Source organism: Lonchura striata, chromosome 1, assembly GCF_046129695.1.
Source record: "Lonchura striata isolate bLonStr1 chromosome 1, bLonStr1.mat, whole genome shotgun sequence".
NCBI lineage: Eukaryota > Metazoa > Chordata > Aves > Passeriformes > Estrildidae > Lonchura > Lonchura striata.
In genome coordinates, this window is record NC_134603.1 from 92,230,575 (window position 1) to 92,250,085 (window position 19,511).

Here is a 19,511-nt window from a genome sequence, read left to right on the forward strand (position 1 = left end):
CACCTTTCTTTAGACACTTGGCAATCTGTTGATGTTATATGGGGAAGAAAAAGGAAGAAAATTGGTAAATGGAGATAGATGAGCTTTCAGAGGCTGTTGCAAAATTCTAGTGGTTTTCATGAATATCACATATGCCATTGCTGTCCTTTCAGATGAGAATCACACATTTTCACATTACACCCTCTGAATCAGAGATCTGTTAAAGAGCAAAGAAAATAAAGCTCTATTCTCTTTAATTTTGGTGTCTTTCTCTTTGGGAAGTCAGCTTGGGAAGAGCTAACTGTGGATATACCTCTTCCCCTTAATGCCTTGCTCCCTATCCCCTCATCTCAATGTCCCACCAGAGAGCAGACAAGGTCTTCCCCAGCTGACCTCTTTGCCAAAAAATGGTTAGCAACCATGTCAAATGGATGTGATTTTTTCAAGCAAGAAAGTTGTCTTTCTTGCCAGAATCAAATCACTCTAGGTGCAAATGGAACCTTCTCTCCTTAAAGGACTTGAAAGTGAGAGGTGAGACCTTGAGTATCCCTGGAGGACTTGGACATGGGAGGTGAGATCAGTCTGAGGGGAGCTGCTCTAAGTCTCATGATGTTTACCAGAGGAGACAGGAGGATGGGTGGTATACCTTTGCCTCTGTACTTTACTATCATGCTGTCCCTAAAAACATAGCTGGGGGACAAAGATGGATGGTTGTTCAAACAAGCAAGTGGATGGGCAGGATTCTGGTATGGCAGACGTGTCATATCTGACAGAGACAGTCTGAGACCTGTGCATCTGTATCTAGCCTGAAGTTTTTCTGCAGCAACATTAAAACTAAGCAGTGCAGTCATCACTCTTCTACAGTGTGGTGTCACCAAACCAGGATGGTTAACAATCCTTGGAGATTGACACTGAGAATCTCACATTTCAGATGCCTGCAAGAAGGCATCTCCTCCACCCTGGAATTCAGCTTGTGTTCAGTTACTGTCTGTCCTGAGGCCCAAATGCTGTTGTGACTTCTAAAGCTTTGGGGTAGATCATTACCAGGGCCTACTGCTAAGAGAGGTTTTTACTGAGGAAAAGGAGGGAAAGAAGGGTCTGTCTCTGGAGAGGGTTTCTGAATGGCCTGGATCTAGTTTCTATTCCAGTCTTTTGTAACATGCTGGAAAATGCAGTGGGATCCCATTGCAACAGAGACCCAGCAGCCAGCAGACCTGGACCAGGCTGTGATATCTCACAATCCTGATTTGTGCAAGTGGCCCCTGTGGGAGATTTTACAGTTATTCTACAATTAGGAGGGATTAATCACAAGTAACTAACAACTAGATAGTTCTTTCTAGAACATGATGCAGATGAGTATGTCCTAGTTGAAGTAATAAGTATTGTTTTCAATATACATGATGAAATGAACTGTATAGTTATTCTGCATTCACAGAAGTTAACACAATGGCATGTGACAACTGAATAAGCAAAGTTATAATAGAATATCAATTAAAGATTTTCTATTTGTAGCCCACAAATTTTGAGTTCTGTACATAAACTGCTTTTATTCCAGTTCCTTCCTTTTTTGTGTTCATCAGCAGTTCTGACAGCTCAAAGAATAATTATTTCAGTTTGGCACAAAACTCATTTATTTTGAACAATTGATTAGAAAAGAATCAAGTCAGATGTGGTTTTGATTTCAAACTTCACAACTATAGCAAAAAGGAATTCTCAAACAAATGATTGTTTCAGCCTGAATTGTCAAAACATTTAATTACAAAATGAATGCACTGACAGCACTGAATTTCTTGAAGGAAATTACTTTGACAAGAAGTTTAGCAATATGTCCATATTTTCATAAATCCATTTGATGGCACCTTTTTGTCTAATAAAAATTTCCCCTGCTTTAATCTGAAATTAGGACCTGACCCAAGAAAACAATTAAATACCACTGAAGCTTGGAACTTGAGAAAGCATTCGAAGTGTTGAACATGCTAGGTTTCTGTGGCCTGATTCCTTCTGAAATTCATTCTTTAGAAATCTACTCCCTCTTAATTAATTTGATTAAGTAGTATTTTATCTGAGACACCCTACATTGTGAAGAAAAGGAAAGTAAGAGGAGCTAGCTGGCAGTTAGACTAACGAGAAAATGATAATTTCTCTAATACCCTGCCAGGGTCCAGTAAAATACTACTAGCAGTAAAATAAAAGTTATATTTCCCTAATCTTTTAGAGATGTGTGATTCTTTCAAAATTATATTAAAATCAAAGACTTATTACTGTCCCAAGCCTCAGCACATTTGTTCTAAGAGATATGTTTGAATTCCAGGGAAGAAGGGGGAAAATTAATTGCAAATCTGTCTTACACACTTCTGTATTTTCTTTTCACAATTTCATATTATTTTATTTTTATAATAAAATTGAACCTATGTATGTCTTTTGAATATCCTGATGCATTAGGCAGCCAAGGGTTGTTTGATTGTGGCAGAAAGAAATACTTGTGTGTGTTATTTTACCCGGGTAAGAGACTCAGAGGCAATAACCCCAGCCTTTGCTGTGAAATACAGACAGCTGAGAAATTAACCCATGAGCATCCTCACTCAGCCTCACTCCTCAATGCCAGGGTGCAAGGAGAGTAAGGGACAGCAGCGAGGATGGTGCCATATGGGATGTGTCCAGGGATTCTCGGGGTGCACCACAGATTGCCTGGCTGCTGTCATGGGGGAGATGGCAGTGGCTGCCATGGCAGTGGTGGAGGCTCCAGCAGCAACAATGCTGCACAGAGTCACAGAATCTCTTGCAAGCAGCTGGCCATGTGCCTTCTGCCTTTGGAACCAGCCCATCCCCATCCTCCCATGCTCACAGACTCACTGAGGCTTTGGAGGAACATGTGCTGGCCATAAAGAGGGATTGTACTAATTCTGCAGCATCTGGGCTACAGCGACCATCAAATGGGCAAGACCTGGGTAAAATCAAGCTATTGGTGCAACTGCCTTTGGCAGAAGATTTTCAGCTACTGCTCCTTCTATGCTCCAGCAGTCAAGCACAAAGTGACCATCCAAAGCCAGAGGAAAATCCAGAGCTAACTGAGGTTCACAGACACTCCTGACCCCACTCCATAGGTCCCACTTTAACAAAGACAAGCTGAAACCATTCACTCTTTTTGGGTCCTCTGCATATGTGAGTCAGACTGCTGTCTCCAACAAAGCACACAAGTATACATTCTCAAGGCTCTAATTGATATTCAGACATAACTTTCTTCATATTAATGGAATTCACAGTTAATCTTCAGGGAAAAAAATCAGCGTTTTTATGTGAAATTAGGTGTATATTGCCTAATCAAGGCTTTTCTGAATTAATTCACTAACAATAAGTATTCATGCTGGTTCTCTTTCAAAAGTCTTTGTTTCAATACAGCTAATAATTTTTAAACAGTTACAGCTAATTAGCAAAGAAAACCTAATGAGGGTGCTCATGACATAGTACAAGAACAATTCCTGTTGAAATATTATACCTTTTTATCGTTGAAATGCTCATACATTTTTTTTAGATTATTCTATATTGTAGATATCCCAGGAAAAAATTATGTTTTATCTGCTACCCCAGAATGCCATTGAACAGAATTGCATTTTCCACCAAAAAAGCCTCAGTGCTTCACAGAAAGAGGAGTCAAATCCATCCTGCAGCAGTAGCAGATCAGCTTTCTGCCCAGACACTAGACCTGACAGCAAAGAGGCAATGCAATCCAGATTACAAAACCAAGAACATAAAGGCAATAGGAGCGAGACCAAGAGAGGTGAGATCTAGAGAGACATGAGTAAGGGGTGCAGGGCCTCAGGGCCAAAGTTGCCTTTGACCAGGCTGATGTTTACAGAGTGCAAAGTATAGAAAGTTGTTTCAAACTGCAGAGTAACTGCCCACAGAGGCTGACATCTGGATGTTCATTTCACTGTATGTCCTTGGATGAAACCCTTCTCACTCCAAAATCATCTGGAACTTTGCCCACCTCCACCAGGGAGCTGGCATGAATGCTACACAGCAGCCAAAGGAAAGGGGTATGACAGTATTGTAGGATGTGATTCCCTTCACTTCACTCAGGAAAAGAATCAGTGATTACTCAAGAAACTGAGGCAGATATAAACTTCTTAGGTGATTAAGAGAAACAAAACAAGATTGGGCTGCTGCTGTAATATTATGAGAAAAGCCATTTCTTTTCCAGATCCCATGAGAAAAAAAAAAAAAAAAAAAAAAAAAAAAAAAAAAAAAAAGCGAGACAGAGGCTAACAATTCTCTGGATATGTGAGTTCCTAGCTTAAAAATGGGAACCTGCTTGTGTTGTCCAAACTTCTTGGACTTACTGAGCAGGAATTGAAGAAGAGGTAATACTTTTCATTTATTCAATCATGGTCAGAGAGGATGTCAACACTGTAAAGACATAAATGAAAATGTTCTTCAATTGTTTAAGAACAACAAAAAAGAAATTTATTCTGACCTTAAACAGAATCATGAAAAGATCACTGTATTTAGTTTTAAAATAAATCCATATAATCATCTGGGCATATGTAGAACATTTGCTGAAGGTTTTACATCACAATGCCAAAGTTTTCATTGTTTTTTCTGCCCTCTCATGAACATAACCAAAAATGAAAGGACTCTCTTCATCCACCATGCAAGTACAGCTGAAATATTGCCAGTGTAGGCTTTTCTGTCTTGTCCTACTAATCTAGTCATCCCTAAAGGTAGGATGATAACTCATTCTTTTTCTCTAGAGCACTCTGGACCATAACATTAAATGGGAGAAGGATTGTGTATCCTAATTCTGAGGAATGAGAATAAAAATACCAGTATTTTTGACCAGTATCAGGAACCACTAGATAATCATCAAGCAATAAAAGCACCCAGAGCTAACAAAGGGACCACAGCAGGCAGAAGGAATATTTCCATTAGCTTCAGCTGGTCCTTTTTTGCTCTTTTGTTGATTTTATCAACAAAACCAACAAAATATATATCTGTGCTGCAATAGGTATATCCCTTCTGAAGCAACTACCTAAAATTTTTCTACAGACATTTGTATGTTAAAACTGTAACTAAAGCCCTGTGTTATAGGGACTTATTGTGCTCAAAACCTATCTAAAATGTACAATATACAAAGTGTTAGTGCATTTGGTAAACATGGCAAGTAAATTCAAAGGCTCAAAGTCTACTTAAAATGGTAAAAACCTTCTTGCCAATTTGTTAGGTAGGGATTGCAAGCAAAACATCAACACCTACAATTAAATACACTGACAACCTTTCTAAAAGCAAATATAAATTTTTGGGTAAGTACTTTATATTTTCCTAACCTGTATGTGCCAAGTGATAGGTGGAGTCACTTATTTTTGGTGTAGATTTTTTGTGTTATTGCCTTTTTTTTATTTTTGGTTTTTCTTTGTTTTGAGGGTTTTTTGTTTGTTTTTTAATTTGAGCTCAGTTGAGAAACACAAATCTTCGCGTTGTCACACCTGATATTTGCTGTATTTCCTATGTAACAATGTTGTATTAGAAGGCTTGAATAAGCATTGTAACACCTGAGATTTTCTAATTGCTGGCTATAATGAGCACCTGATGCCCTAAGATAATACAATATCTTTTCACCTTTCTCTTATGAGGACATATTGTGCTGTGTTTCTCCATGCTGAACAGAAGAGTGACTACTGTGTCAGATGAAATAAAATCAAGATATCTCCCAATAATTTGAGAGCCAATATATGTCACTGCTCTAGCTCCCTCTGCTCTTGACATCATTTAAGGATTTCTGTGTGAACTCACCTGGGAATGACAGAGACAGACAGCAATCAAGGCAGTCCTTCTTGAAGAAACAACTGTAAATCTGACAGAGAATGAGTTTATTTACTCCTTTGCTTCTTCAGACCTTCACAAAGCCATTTGGGAATTACACTGGTATGGATATGTGAATATGGCCACTGTGAACTCTGCTTACAGGAAGAAATCTCTTACATTTCTAATTGCATGCAATCAGTACATGAAACTTCTTCGGCAACATGCACACGCGATATCAGGAATTTTACCTCTAGACATCTCAAAAAGTAATAAAACCAACACTTTCTGATCAGGAGGAACTTACAATTAGCCAATGTGTTTCCTTGGTGTTGCTGACTCTGCATTTCTAACTTGTGGGATCTGAAAGCAGCTGCTTTATAGGGAAGCAAAGCCTGGACTGGGTAAAAAATTGCATGGTCTTCCCCAGGCTGCTCTCTACCCATTCTTTATTTGTGAGATCAGCTGTGCTTTAGAGAGAGAATCTCTTCTGCCTTCCTTTGGTCTGCACTCATATCTGCTCTCAGAGGTCTTGATTTAAAAATTACTAGCACTGGAATGAACCTCATTGCTGTTCATGAATGCTGGTAAGATTAAGTATATGTCTTTCACTTGTTAACCTTTTCACATGTGATTACATTCAGCAGTGCTGAACATCCTTGGATGTAACCCATCAAGGAAATAACTTATTGTATTGGGCAACGACCAGCTGCAGATTCTGAGGATTCAAGCAACAGACTTAGACTTACACAGGGGATTGAAGGCAGGGCAATAACTCTGTCTCCATGCCATTGCAGGAGCAATGCAGCTCCAGTCTGAGAGCACATATATAAATGGCTATATAAGTATATTGTGGCTTCGACTTCACCATCCTTTTCTTGTTCAGCACTACATTCACATGAAGACTCAGTACTCAGTGCTCAGTCTAAGAACGGGTGGGTCCATACACTTGCACATGTTTAACTCCTGGGGCTTGGCTTATTTATGCTTTTGCCTGCAGATATTTTGTTAACTTTTTTTTTTTTATGCGTGTGTGTGAATTTATTCTAGCATTTAGACTTTGCGTTTAGCACACTGCTATTTACTGCCTCTTATTGAATGATGGTGGGAGAACACTTTTTCTGGGTTTAACCATTTTTGAACTGTATTTCCACTAACATTTTAGTTTACAACACTAGGATCAAAAGCAGTTATGACTGTGGTACAAGTAATTGGGTGGCTTTGGTTTCTACATAGTTAAGCCTTAGTTAAGACTGTAAATGTCAAATGCTAGAATGGTTTCCAATTACTCTTTAGGGTTTGGTCATTTACTTCTGTATCTCAAGCTTTCAACTCATGTGAAAAGTAAAATTCATTATAAATTTATCTATATTGTCACTATTTTAAAATTTAATTGGAATTGCTTTTAGCAAAAACAGTGTGTTCAAGCAGCAGCAATGTTAGTAGATTTCTGGGAGAGAAGAAAGGATAAGTTCATACTTTCAGGTCAATAACTGCTATAAATCTTAATTTGGTATTGATAAGAATCAAAATGCTTCCTACAAAAAAAAAACCCAAAAAAAACCACACAAATCCCATGTTAAATATTTTTTCTCTCAGGTCAGTGCTGCTTTCTTTCTCTGGTTCTTCTCTTACCTTCCTTTTACTCAATAAAGTCTCCAGTTCTTGACTGTCTCTCTGTTTGTTTCTGAGTGCTGTCAGAACGATCACAAACTCATTTCCTTTTGTTCTGCTACTGACTCCCACTGCTACCTCACCTCCTTAGACCTGTTTCCTTCTACCCCAAAATACCAGCTCCTCTCCCTCTCTTCTGCCTCTGAAGAGACTCAGATCTGCTCTGAAGTCCCCAAGGCTCTCATTCTCTTTATTTTCCATGTGCAGCATAACCCTGTGCTTCTCTCCACTGCTGCCTACCCTTCAGGGCGTTGTGTTGCTCCCTCCTGAGCCTTGCAGATGCAACTCTGCATCTTGGAGAGTGTGATGCTTTCTCAGGGCCTGTCCAAAGCAATCCAGCCACCTTGGTAAACAGCTGTAAGGCCACCCTAAAGAGAAGTCTGTCGGTTGCTTTGGCTGTGTTACTACTCTCCAGTTATCTCTTTCACATTCACCTCAAACTTCTGCACCAAGTGGTTATGTTGGCTTCTACACATCCCAATCCCCACCCCTCTTCTTTTTTTTTTTCTTTTTTTTTTTTTTTTTGCAGTGCTGAAAAACACTACTGTTTTTTTTCACAATTCCTTCACAACCCTGCCTCATGACTCTCCTTTAAATTCCTTCTTCAAGCTTCTAGTTTACTGTGCTGCAAAAAAATTACTGGGCTTCTGCCAAGTGCTCGGGAAGAGTCTGATAGTAATTTACTGTTATTCTGCAAAAAAAAATATTATTTCATTTTTCCTCTCTGCTCCCCCGTCTGTCTGACTTTATCTCTTGTGTCTATCAGTTGCATTCAGAGCCCACATGCAAGTTTTCTCTGTCAGAGTCTGTACCATTTTTCTGTGGATATATATCCTCCAGCAGAAAAACCTGATCCTAGGAAATGCTGAGCCAGCAGCAGAAGATGATGTTTGGCTAAAGAGTTTTGCAGGTTTTTTCCCTGCCTTTTTTTTTTTTCCTGGAGAGTCTTAGGGTTTTGTTTCTTTCCTTTGCATTATTTCCTTTTAAATTTTATTTCTTTTTTATGCATCTGGCTAAGAATGGCTTTGAACAACAGTGATGGACACCAGTCTAGCTCTTGATAAGCAGCTGTCTGTAGATAGGTCATTGAAATAGAGGAAAGTAAGAGTGCTACACAGCAGAGGTAATCTTAACATTGACATCACTGAGTGCTTCTTAGTTGGCAGAATAAACCCTAATAAAGTAACCAATACTGTCATGCAATATTTACATTTAAACTTAATTCAGGACATACATATGGAAAAACTATATATGATGACATTGCATATTGCCTTTTTTCAACTAGGTCCTTCAGGGTAGCAGCTGGATTGGTTTTCAGATAGGAGCTTCTTAATCCAGGCAGATGTAGCTCTCATCAGAAGTTAATTTGCAGAGATATTCACATATGCAAATCATGTCACAATGGTGAAATGCAACCATGTAATGACTGGAAAATGTTATACCCATAAATCATACTACCACAATCATCAAAATTTCCACTCAGCCAGGACAAATTCAACAGCATTTATGTCTTTCCAGCTTTTAGCCCATAAAAAATCTGTGTTTTTGGAGACTGTGTTACACTGGTGATCTTAAAACTCCCAAGTCTGGTATAATGAGTCCTCAAGTGCGTTATAACTTACCAGTAATTACATTTCAACATTTCTGCTTTCAGCAGTTAGTGTTTTATTCATAAACATTTAAACACTGAATTAGGCATAAAATAAGAATGTTGGCAACAACCCGGCTTAATTTCATTAACTATTAGGTAAACGTAGTATTGCTTCTTCAAATAATCCTTGGTTTGAATGCTAAAGATGTAATGAACTTCATGGTTCATAGCATCTGACATTGCTTAATTAATGGGTGCATTTATAGTACATAGGCCTCGGTAATTGATTTATATGCATGATTTGCACATACAGCTGTTAGTTCCTGTAGGAAAGTCATAATTCAAACGTGTGCATGTATTCAAGATATGGGGAAAGGGGAGAAAAACCCACCTCACAAACTTGTCGAGTTCCCAATAATAAACTAATAGCACAAGAAATATAGATAGCATCAGAAAAAAAACTACCCAAAGAAACATTAATATGATCACTTTGAGTTTCCACAGCTCACACTTTTCAAGTGGAAAACATGACAAAATTCTTCTCAGCATTTTTTTCCTCTTTACAGTAGATGTGGTTAAGTCTATATATGCCCACACACCTCTGTGAGCCTGTTCATATTACAGCGTATATAGGGTGAATGGAGTCCACATTTTCCATGCCCATTTAAGTTCCTCTCCCTCACTCAAATACACATAAACTCACCCAAGGTATACATAATTTAGATTTAGGAGCAAGAACAATAAAGCTAAGAAAAGGTTATGCTTAATATTACACATGTTGAGTCTTGGGGCAAATCTTCTCCTAACCAAAGCCAAACATTGGAGGCGAGGGAATTCAGCGCAGGTTTTCTAGCCTGCCCAACAGATTACTTGTGAAAGCCAAAGTGGTGTGTTGAGAAGTCGATGCTGCAAAATAAGTGAGCTCTGAGTGGAAAGAGGTCTCCTGTGGCAGTTTAAAAAGGTTGAGGAAGAGAAACAGCTATTTCTGGATTATCCATTACCTTGGAGCTGAGACTGCATCCTTCCTAGTACTTGCCTTGCTGTTCGATGTATCTCAAGCAGCAGTCCCACGTGCTGAAGGAAATGTCCCCTTTCCAGCATGCAGCTCCAATTGCCCCATCTCCCTTGCATTGACAACTACACATATTAGCAGCAATCCTTATTTCAAGGGTTCTTCCAGGAAGCACTTGCCATTTTAGGGTTTTTGGTTTCAGTTATCAAAGCATTTCATTGTACATTAAGGAATGCAGAGCTCAGGCAGCTTGATGGCTTTCACAAACCTGGCTCCATTTCCTGGTGCTCTGAGGCAACACTTAGCTTTTCACTCTCCAGACCCTTATACACCCTACATCTGCTATTCTAATGCCTGCATTCATCAGTAGACTGGCAATAATAAATTTTCTTCTTTCCTTTCTCTTTTCTTTCCAAAGGCTCTCCCTTGTACACACGTTTGTCATTTCTTCACTCTTGACTGCTGACTGGCCAAACTTCCATGAACAATAATTCCATTATAATGTAAGCCAGAGGCATGGCTGGCTTTATGGTTTGACTGGAGGCAGGTGAAAGGGTGGAAAGGAGATTATTTTAAACTCTTAATCATCACTCATCTTTTTTCAATGTTCATTGACAAGTTGTAGTGGAAACTATATTTTTTCATGTGAACACAGGCATTCTTCCAGACTCTTATTCCTCAGTATTAGCCCAATGCTTTCCTTTTGAGAGTTTTACTGCAGTCTTCTGAAATCAAATCTTTCCCACAGTGTTAGTGACTATGCCCTTACAGTCTGAAAAGGCCTAGCACCCAAACTGGTGGGCTAAAATAATTTACATCACCAAGACCTAAGAGGCGTGAAGAACAAGAGCTGAGGGCCTGAACACAAGCCTAGTCCCCACACAGAGCAGATGAGTTTGTGCTGTATGGATTGAAAGTCTTTACATCAGCTATCACTTGAGAAATGCTGCTGAGAAATGCTGAGTTATTCCTTTTGATTCAGAAGGTAGCTAAAAATAGAGATGGTTGTGTGAGGTAGCATCTCCTTTTCTCCTTGTTGTAGAAGCAGAAGCAGTTCAGAAAGCTGTGGAATGCTAAGGATCAGCTCATCTCTTAACATCTCCAATGTAGCATTGATGGGCACACTGGAGATGTCACAGAAGAACTGAATCACAGAAAAATTTGGCTGCAGGGATATGGTGCATGCCGTGAGTGAGCTTAGAGCCAAACTGTATGACTACATAAATATCCCAGTGTTCACTTCAGTGATATGTCCATTTTACTGTCTCTACGTGAAACACAAGCAATGTTCCAGTTTTCTTGGAAATGAACATTAGCCAGGATTTAGTCCATGGAGTGAATTGCTATAGTTGCTGCTAACTTTTATAGTGGAGGAAACTGAAAGGCAGACAATTAATCTATGTTTAAGAGGCAATCTATTAATATTGGCTGATTTATATAACATGCATGAAAAAAAAGAAGTAATTTGAAATCCTAACTCTAAAGAAGACTAAAAGTGGGAGAGGAAAAGAGGCAAAATGTGATTTTACTGCTCTGACACACTGCTTGGAAGTATTTAAAGAATGGGTTTAGATTTTCAGAGGGGTTGACCTCTGAAATTATCCTGAAATCATTACATATTTTTCAGAGCAGTAGAATGGGTTTCTCAAAAAATGTAGGCAGAAATGGTGGTTATTTAAGATAAAAAATACTATGTAAACATTTTCTGCTAATGCTTCCTCCTCTCCAATGTATAATACTGTTCTCATTGATTTCAAAAGCAGTTGGGTTTCATCTGATCTCTAGTTATTAAACAGCTTCTAAAGATCTAAAAAAACCCCAAAGCATTGCTAGAAATAATCTTTGTTTTCTTGCCAGACTGTAACAATAATAACAATTATATATAAACATGCATATACACACATTTCCTTTCCATTTTTATATCTTCAATCATCTGGAGTTGTTCAAGCATTTTATGCAGGTGAGTAAAAAATAATTATCTTTGTTTTGCAGGCACAAAGGGAAGGTACAGTTGAAGTTGTCAGAAAAAGGAATAATACCATGAATTTTCTACCAAGATTAAAAAAGATCACATTTATATGAAAACTGCACTGTTTCTTTGACCAAATAGACTATTCAGCATTTTTTACCCTTTCCTTTAGTTCCCTCAGCCTCCCAAGTATCCTTGAGACAAAATTTGAACTCTTACATCAGTCTTGGCAACACTCTTGATGTTAAATTGGAAAATTGTTAGAGCATGTGTTCCTCCTGTTCGGATAGGACCACTGTTAGGTCTGCCATTTCTAAGTCTGATTTTGGTCCCTGTGCTTTCATTTGGTGTGCTTTTTCCCACCACATCAGGTGCTGGCTGGTAGTCCCTGTGCCCAGGCTATGCCAACATTCCTATGCAAGGGCATGCAGAATTGGAACACTAAGGCATGCCATGCCCAGGAGTTTATTGTTGTTTTGTGGGGTATTTTTGGGGGGTTTTTGTTTGGTTGGGATTTTTTATTTTTTGGGTAATTTGTTTAGTTGGGGTTTTTTTGGCTCCAAGCAGTTCCCTATCATTTGCCCACAAGGCACATGTCTTTCTCATGCTGCTGAGCACAGACTGCTTATCTGCAGCAAGGTGACCACAGTCCTTCCTCCACCCAAATTTCCTCCACCCAAATACGTCTTTACCCGTGCAGAATCAGCAGTATCTGCAGGGATAATGGTAGATGAAGAAACAGACAAGACTGAAGGTGTTAGCTGATTTATTAATGTGGCAGGATGCTATTTACTATACATCAGATAGCAGTGAAACAACTGATTTTTCAATCAGTACTCATGTTTCTTGCTGGAGGGGTGAATCTTGCTGTTTGCCACGTCCTCCTGCCTGGTTTTAGAACATGTTCTTTCCCATGCAATGGTTCCAAAGTTTGTGGGTGTTTGCACAGCATGGAAACATGCTCAAAGCCACTGTAGTCTCATTTGAACTATGTAAAAGCATATGGATGTGAACTTGTGATTAAAAATAAAGTTTCCTCTAAACAGGTTTCTGGGGAAGTATTTGTCTGTTCTACAAAGGGATTGCAGTTAATTCTAACTAAGGAACACTTTAAAACTATTAGGAGAGGGTAATTTTAGCAGTTCTACAGACGATTAAAAAGTCATTTTCTAAAATATTCTCACTGGAGTTTTTTTCTTTTCTTAAAGAAAACATTTAATTGCTCCAATCAACCATAGCTACTTTCTGCTCATGATATAATTTGTATACAATGTATATGGTAATTTTTCATATTTGATTAGGAATATATTCCCTATAGTTCCTATCATTCACCTTTAAGTGACTACAACTCACTCCTCATTAAAGAAAGAAGGACTACAGTAAGATGGAGAAGGGGAGCACTCTGGCTTTGCAGTAACATCACCTGGCACACTTGGTCATGAACCTCTGACAGAAACTGCTTCTATTATGTTTCCATTCCTGTGACACCAGCAGTGGAAGTCCCACCTCACAGGTAGGCGAGACCAGCTTTGATTTTAGTTCCAGATTTTGCATCGGCATCACCCACTTGTGCACTACAAAAGCAGTCTCTCTGATAAGCAGAAGAAATTCTGGCCAGCAAATGCCACCAACACTTGACAACACTTGAAATACTGAATAGCTTAAGTGGTCAAAGAGTGTGACTCCTCTTCCCATTCTCAATGCTGAAGTTAGGCGTCTGTACCATGTAATAAAGAAGGCTGCTTCCAGCACTCCACTCCTTGAAGACGTGGCATGGTAAGTAACAATAGAGTCCATGTGTTTTAATGTGCTTTTAACACCCTGTCTGAGCCTTCAGTTCTTCCTGATAGCTTATCTTCAGGTCTTGGGTGAGTAGTGACACAGGCAAATCAGGTATCTAGTCAATGTGCAGCATGCTGGCAGCCTTGCCTGTCTTTGGATTCTGCTTGTGCAATAAATACAGCAAGCAATATGACAGTAGTTATTGGTGAGTGGTGTACATGGAAGGGCAGCTAGGCTCCCACCTCTCTGTAGCTTCCTCTTGGGATAAACACCTTCTTTTCATTATGAAAAGCAATCCCAGCAAGCAAGTGCCACTACAGAGCTTTGAAGTTTGTTCAGTATCCACAGACTGTATTACCTTGTGCCTCATCCATGGGAGACCCCATTCAGTGGTGTCTTACCAGCCACCAGCTTTATGCTTATTTTTGTGAATTTGTTTTCTCACTAGAATATACCCAGAAACCTTTTCTGTGGTATAACTCTGAATCTTTTTTTTTTTTTTTTTTTTTTTTTTTTTTTTTTTTTTTTTTAGGGAAATATTTTGTCCTAAGGACCATGGTAGCAGCACTGAGCTGCCCATGGTGGAGCATTCCATAACTGTCATGGTACCTGGTTCATCTGTTGCTCTGAAGAAAAGCCACCAGTGACATAATCACTAGGACCACTCTAAAATTGCTTGTTTTCAAGGACTTAAATCCCAACTTTCTCTTTCCAGACAAAAATTCAAAAATTTTGAATTTTCAGACCTTGTATGATAGCCCACTGAAACCCTAAATGTCAGTATGTTTTCCCCAAGAGTTTTCTCTGAAGTTTTGGAAGCTGAAGCATTTTTATTTTCTTTATAATTGTTCCTAGGAGCACCTGTCAAAGACTGGGTACTCTAATGCCATAAAAACATGAAACAACAGAGTGCCTGTAAGCAAAAAGCCAGCCACAGTTCAGAGCAGCAGAGCACTGGCAGTGACTTGTTGGACTCTCCCTGTTCACACTGGTGGTGCCCAAAATGCTTTGGTCAGGCCTTTGAACTAGGGAAAAGAGACCTGATGCTGCCCAGATTATTTTACAGCGTGCCTAGCCTTGCCAAGCACGGACTGCAGCTTCCCCTGCACTTGTAACCTTGGGCTGGAAGCAATCACAGTGTTCCTGCTGATGCCTCAAACTCCATCCACCTTCCCAGATTTCTTGAACTCTTTCCCTACATGCAGCAACCTGTCTATTCTCCAGGTGGTTCCCTGAGAGGAGCAGTGTCCACACCTGTGTGGCTGTGACCGTAGCTGAGCTTCTGCTGACACAAGCAACATCATCTTTCGAGTCACCACAGAAAACTGACCTCACCCAGCATGACTTGTAGCTTTAGCAGCCAGAGGACTCATTGCTAATGAGAAGTTTGGTCTTTTCTTTCACCTTCTAGCTTAGCAAACCACAGTCTGATGGTCTACAGGAAAGAGTGAGGGGGCTAATCAGGATACCCTACTATTAGTCCTTTTCCCAGTCTTTATATTTTTGTTCCCTGACCCACCCTTTTCCCAAAACACTGTGACTTTCATGTCATAATAGAGAATACTCCACCCAAAAAAGAGTTCAACACTAAGGAAACCATTACATTGTTGTGCAGTCTTCTTTGTTCTGGATTATTAAAATCTGGTAATTTGTTCTGACAGACAAATAGTTCATTTGTATAACTACTTAGTAGTTCCATGTTTCTACCTGAAAACCAAATACTTAATTTCATGACCCCCCAATTCCTGTGTTTGCCTTGAACTGCTGAATCTACACCATTCCCCAAATTTCCATGAAGTCATGGTCTCTTGCTATCCCTTCCAGGTGATCTCACCAGTTGTGCCTTCCCTGTGCCCCTAGAATTCTATCGTTCTTCACATCAGTGAATTTTGCCTTCACAAGAGTTGTAGACACATCCCTGTCTACATATACTCCTATGATAAAGAAAGAGCAGAATTTAAGAGAGTGATAGTTGCCTCTCACACAGGTTATGCTATCTGTGACCAAGGCTCTGTGTAGCTATCCAGAGATGGCAACTTTCCTGCCTGTTTCCTCATCTCTGAAACCTTCCTTGCAGAGACTCCTTGAGCCCTTTACCTGAGTAACCTTTCCTGAAAGCCCAATATTAGAGTAGCTAAAAAAAAAAGTCTCCTTTTAAGGAATGGAGGGCTGCCTGGCCAGTGTGGGGTGAGTCCTGAGCAAGCATTGCAGAGGAGTGAGGAGAAAGGAAGGATGCCCCAGACACCTGTGTTCTGTTAAGACCCACCTGAGAGATGGCCTCCAGTAGATACAGCATAGAACTTCTGCTGACAAGTGTCATCTGCCTTCTAGATGGCCCAGTAAGTAAGGACATACAAATGGATATTGGTAATTATTGTGTTCCTTTTTTGCTTTTTCTATCTTTTGTTTTATCAGGAACATTAATAAATGCTTCCAATACCTTTACAGCCATCTGTTTTCAACACTCATGAATCCAAACAACTCTTAAAATAGTCTGTTAAAATCCATCCCAGGAAAATGTGCTAAACTAATCTTGCAGTTAAAAAAAAACAAACAAAAAAACCCCCATGTGATCTCAAAATGTTACATGTTATTCATGTGTATTAACTAATTTTGGTCCCAGGACTGGGGATGGGGTTTGATTTGTTTAGTTATCTGAAAACCCAATTTTTTCGGATTTGTGCCAAGCTATACACTTTTTATTTCTCTAATCCTAGCACTCACCACCATGTACAACAAAAGGCTGTATGCAGCCAGAGACTGAGAGACTGCTCTGACTTTGCAGGTGGTGGCTCTGGTTGTCTTTACACTTTTTTATGTGAGTGCAGGCCTGGGAGTAAAGGCATTATGCCAGCCATGTGGGTATCCTTAAAATCAGAAAGATTTGGACAAGTTGCCAAAGGCAGACCTCAGAGACAGCAGAATTGTGATTAGAGCTTAGCATAGACATAAGATTTGTCAGCAGAAAAACTATACAAGAAGTAGAAAGTAAGAACAAATAGAACAATAGTCAGTGTATTAACGCTTGGCTAGAATAATTCCCTAAGTTATAGAAAAGTGTATCTAGTGAGATATTAAGAAATTCTAAGTTTAATTATGGTGCATTGTATCTTAAGGCTTACAAGCAGGTATTGTATTAAAAATAAGCGAGCATTGTTTTAACCAAAGGTATGTGTGCTTATATCAGTTGGATAGAATTACTGTCAATATGCTTTTGCTTTGTGTGATTAGTCAAAAAGCTTTTAAAGCAAGTTGTAACATTAAATTCTTTGTCTGCTGCCTGGGATGTGAGCTGCTGGCATCTTCCCATTGCCATAACCATGTAATGAGACCGATGCTAAAAAATAAACAGCTCAAGACACATTCCTCAGCAGTTCTGTCCCGTTCATGATCTGTACATAGCTCCTTAGATGGTGATAAGCTGGACCCTCTGCCTTCTCCAGGGAGGCTGAGGGTGGATACAGCTTCTGATGCCAATCTGTCTCAAACTATGCCATCACTAAGAAATCCCAGAAAGCAGCTGTGTCCTGACAGGGGCCCTCTTGCCAGCTCTAAACCACTGCTGGGCTTCTTTCTTGACTGAGGAAGTGGAGTAGACTGAGGAAGTGGAGTAGAAAGATTTTGGCTATCTGGGGAAGCATTTTCACACTGAGTCTCCCTGGGTATACAGCTCTCTGAATTTTTGTTGTACTTCACAGAAAACATCAGATTCAACTGAAATGAAAGCTGCGTTATAGCAAGGGTGAAAAAAGACAGATCAGGTATTGAAAAAGAAATAAAATTGGAAACAATTTCACTTAAAAAGTTTAAATGCTTCCACACATCTCAGCCTCACTGTGGAAACTTGACAGTCAAATATTAAACAGTGCACCATCTCACTGAATTTTATGTCATTATAGTTACAATGTTATTAAATTTGATATAGTTTTCTTTTAAATTTCAATGAAACATATTTCCTGATCTTTTCATAAAAATGACCTTTGGGAACCATAGAAATCTAGAAATTTCTTTATTTATGCTGCTGCATCAGCTAATACTTCCAGTCAGAAGCTATATTGGAAAGCATATGAAAGCCCTTATATGATACAGTAATATTGTGAGCTAAATGTTGCATTAGACCACTTTAAACTAACAAGTAGAAAGCTTTCTTCTATGAAATTACTTGGTGTGTTCCTGTGAACATGGTAGTGCCAGTGGATCTGTAATATTTTGCAAATATTTCTCTATACTTTTCATTCTATTCTGGAATTTTATACCTGTTTCTTTCAGTCTTACAAACTTCCTTTTTATAATACATCTTTTTGTAAAAAAGATTTGTTTATATGCCTTGTAAAGAAAGGCATATATATATATACATATAGTCTAAATAAGCCATTATTCATCTTTTAAAAAAGCAGCCAAAACATTTTTGATGGCTTTCCATTGTATATAGTAACATAAAATATTACTATAAATATTACTATAATATATAATATAGCAATCAATATAGACTGATTTCACTGTTGATGGAATTTTATAGATAGCTAAATTTTCTGAGAACTGTCCAAGAGAGAGGAAGTTCTGAATGAATCAGGAAATCTTGAAGCCTGGGTTTAATCTCATCTTCCCACTGACTTTCTTCAAAGAACATAGTCTAAAAAAAAAACTAACAACAAGTGTTCCCACTTGTTTGTATATCAGTTTGGAGTTAATGACGAGAATAAGCCTGAAGGACATCAAAAGCCTTCTTTGGCTTCTTTGTGAATGATCTGAATATTTTGAAATCAAGTAGCATTTGAAAATCTAAACTGGATTCACAAATGGCCAACTTTCCAAAAATCACAGGCAACTTCTGAAAAAATGGACTTTAAAATGCTGGTCCTCTTAATTCCTTTTCAAATCACGTCTTAAAAGAAACCCAGCCCAGTATTCAGAAAGTTGGGAAAATCTAAAAGCATGAGAAAAAAATTTGTCTTACTGTCAAACATTCATCAAGTGAGGAGAAGAAAACATTAGAAAAGAGAAAAGAAATTATCACATCCATACAGATTTTAAAGCAGGTCAGGAGCAACAAAGGGATTGCATTCTGTATGAAGCATCACAGTATGGATTGGAAATAGAAATAACACCACAAATACATTAAAAATAAACTGCAATTTTTTTCAGATTTCATCTACTAATTTAGAATAAATATGCACTGCAGAAATTTCTTTCTAACTTTCCAGGTGGCAGGAAAACTAGGAACAGTACTGACTAAAATTAATGTATGACTCCTCTATTTCTCTACTGCATTTTAGAATTGAGTGAAATTTCTATTTGTATTTAGTGAAATTTTTTATTACTTTACTGCATTTTAGAATTTAGTGAAATTTAGCATCAAGATAAATCTAACATACATTTCTGACAGGATAAAAGAAATAATTGACTTGTTGCAAGAATTTTCCTTCATTATTGTCTTGAATTGTATCAGTGACCAGAAATGGAATGTACTCTGTCAGACTTCTGACTAGAAAACAGAATTTCTTAGAAGAAGCTAGAAAAGGACAATTTCTTCCTTCACTTATATTCCAGGATTTCCTCCAAGTGTGATTCTTTGTTTACAACTTCAGTTACATTGGTGAAATAAAAGAAGGAGTTATATTTTACACAATATATTTTGACATCATTATGCAATTTTTGGCCTAGATCTTTGTTAGCACAAAAAAGCTAATTCACTTCATGGACAA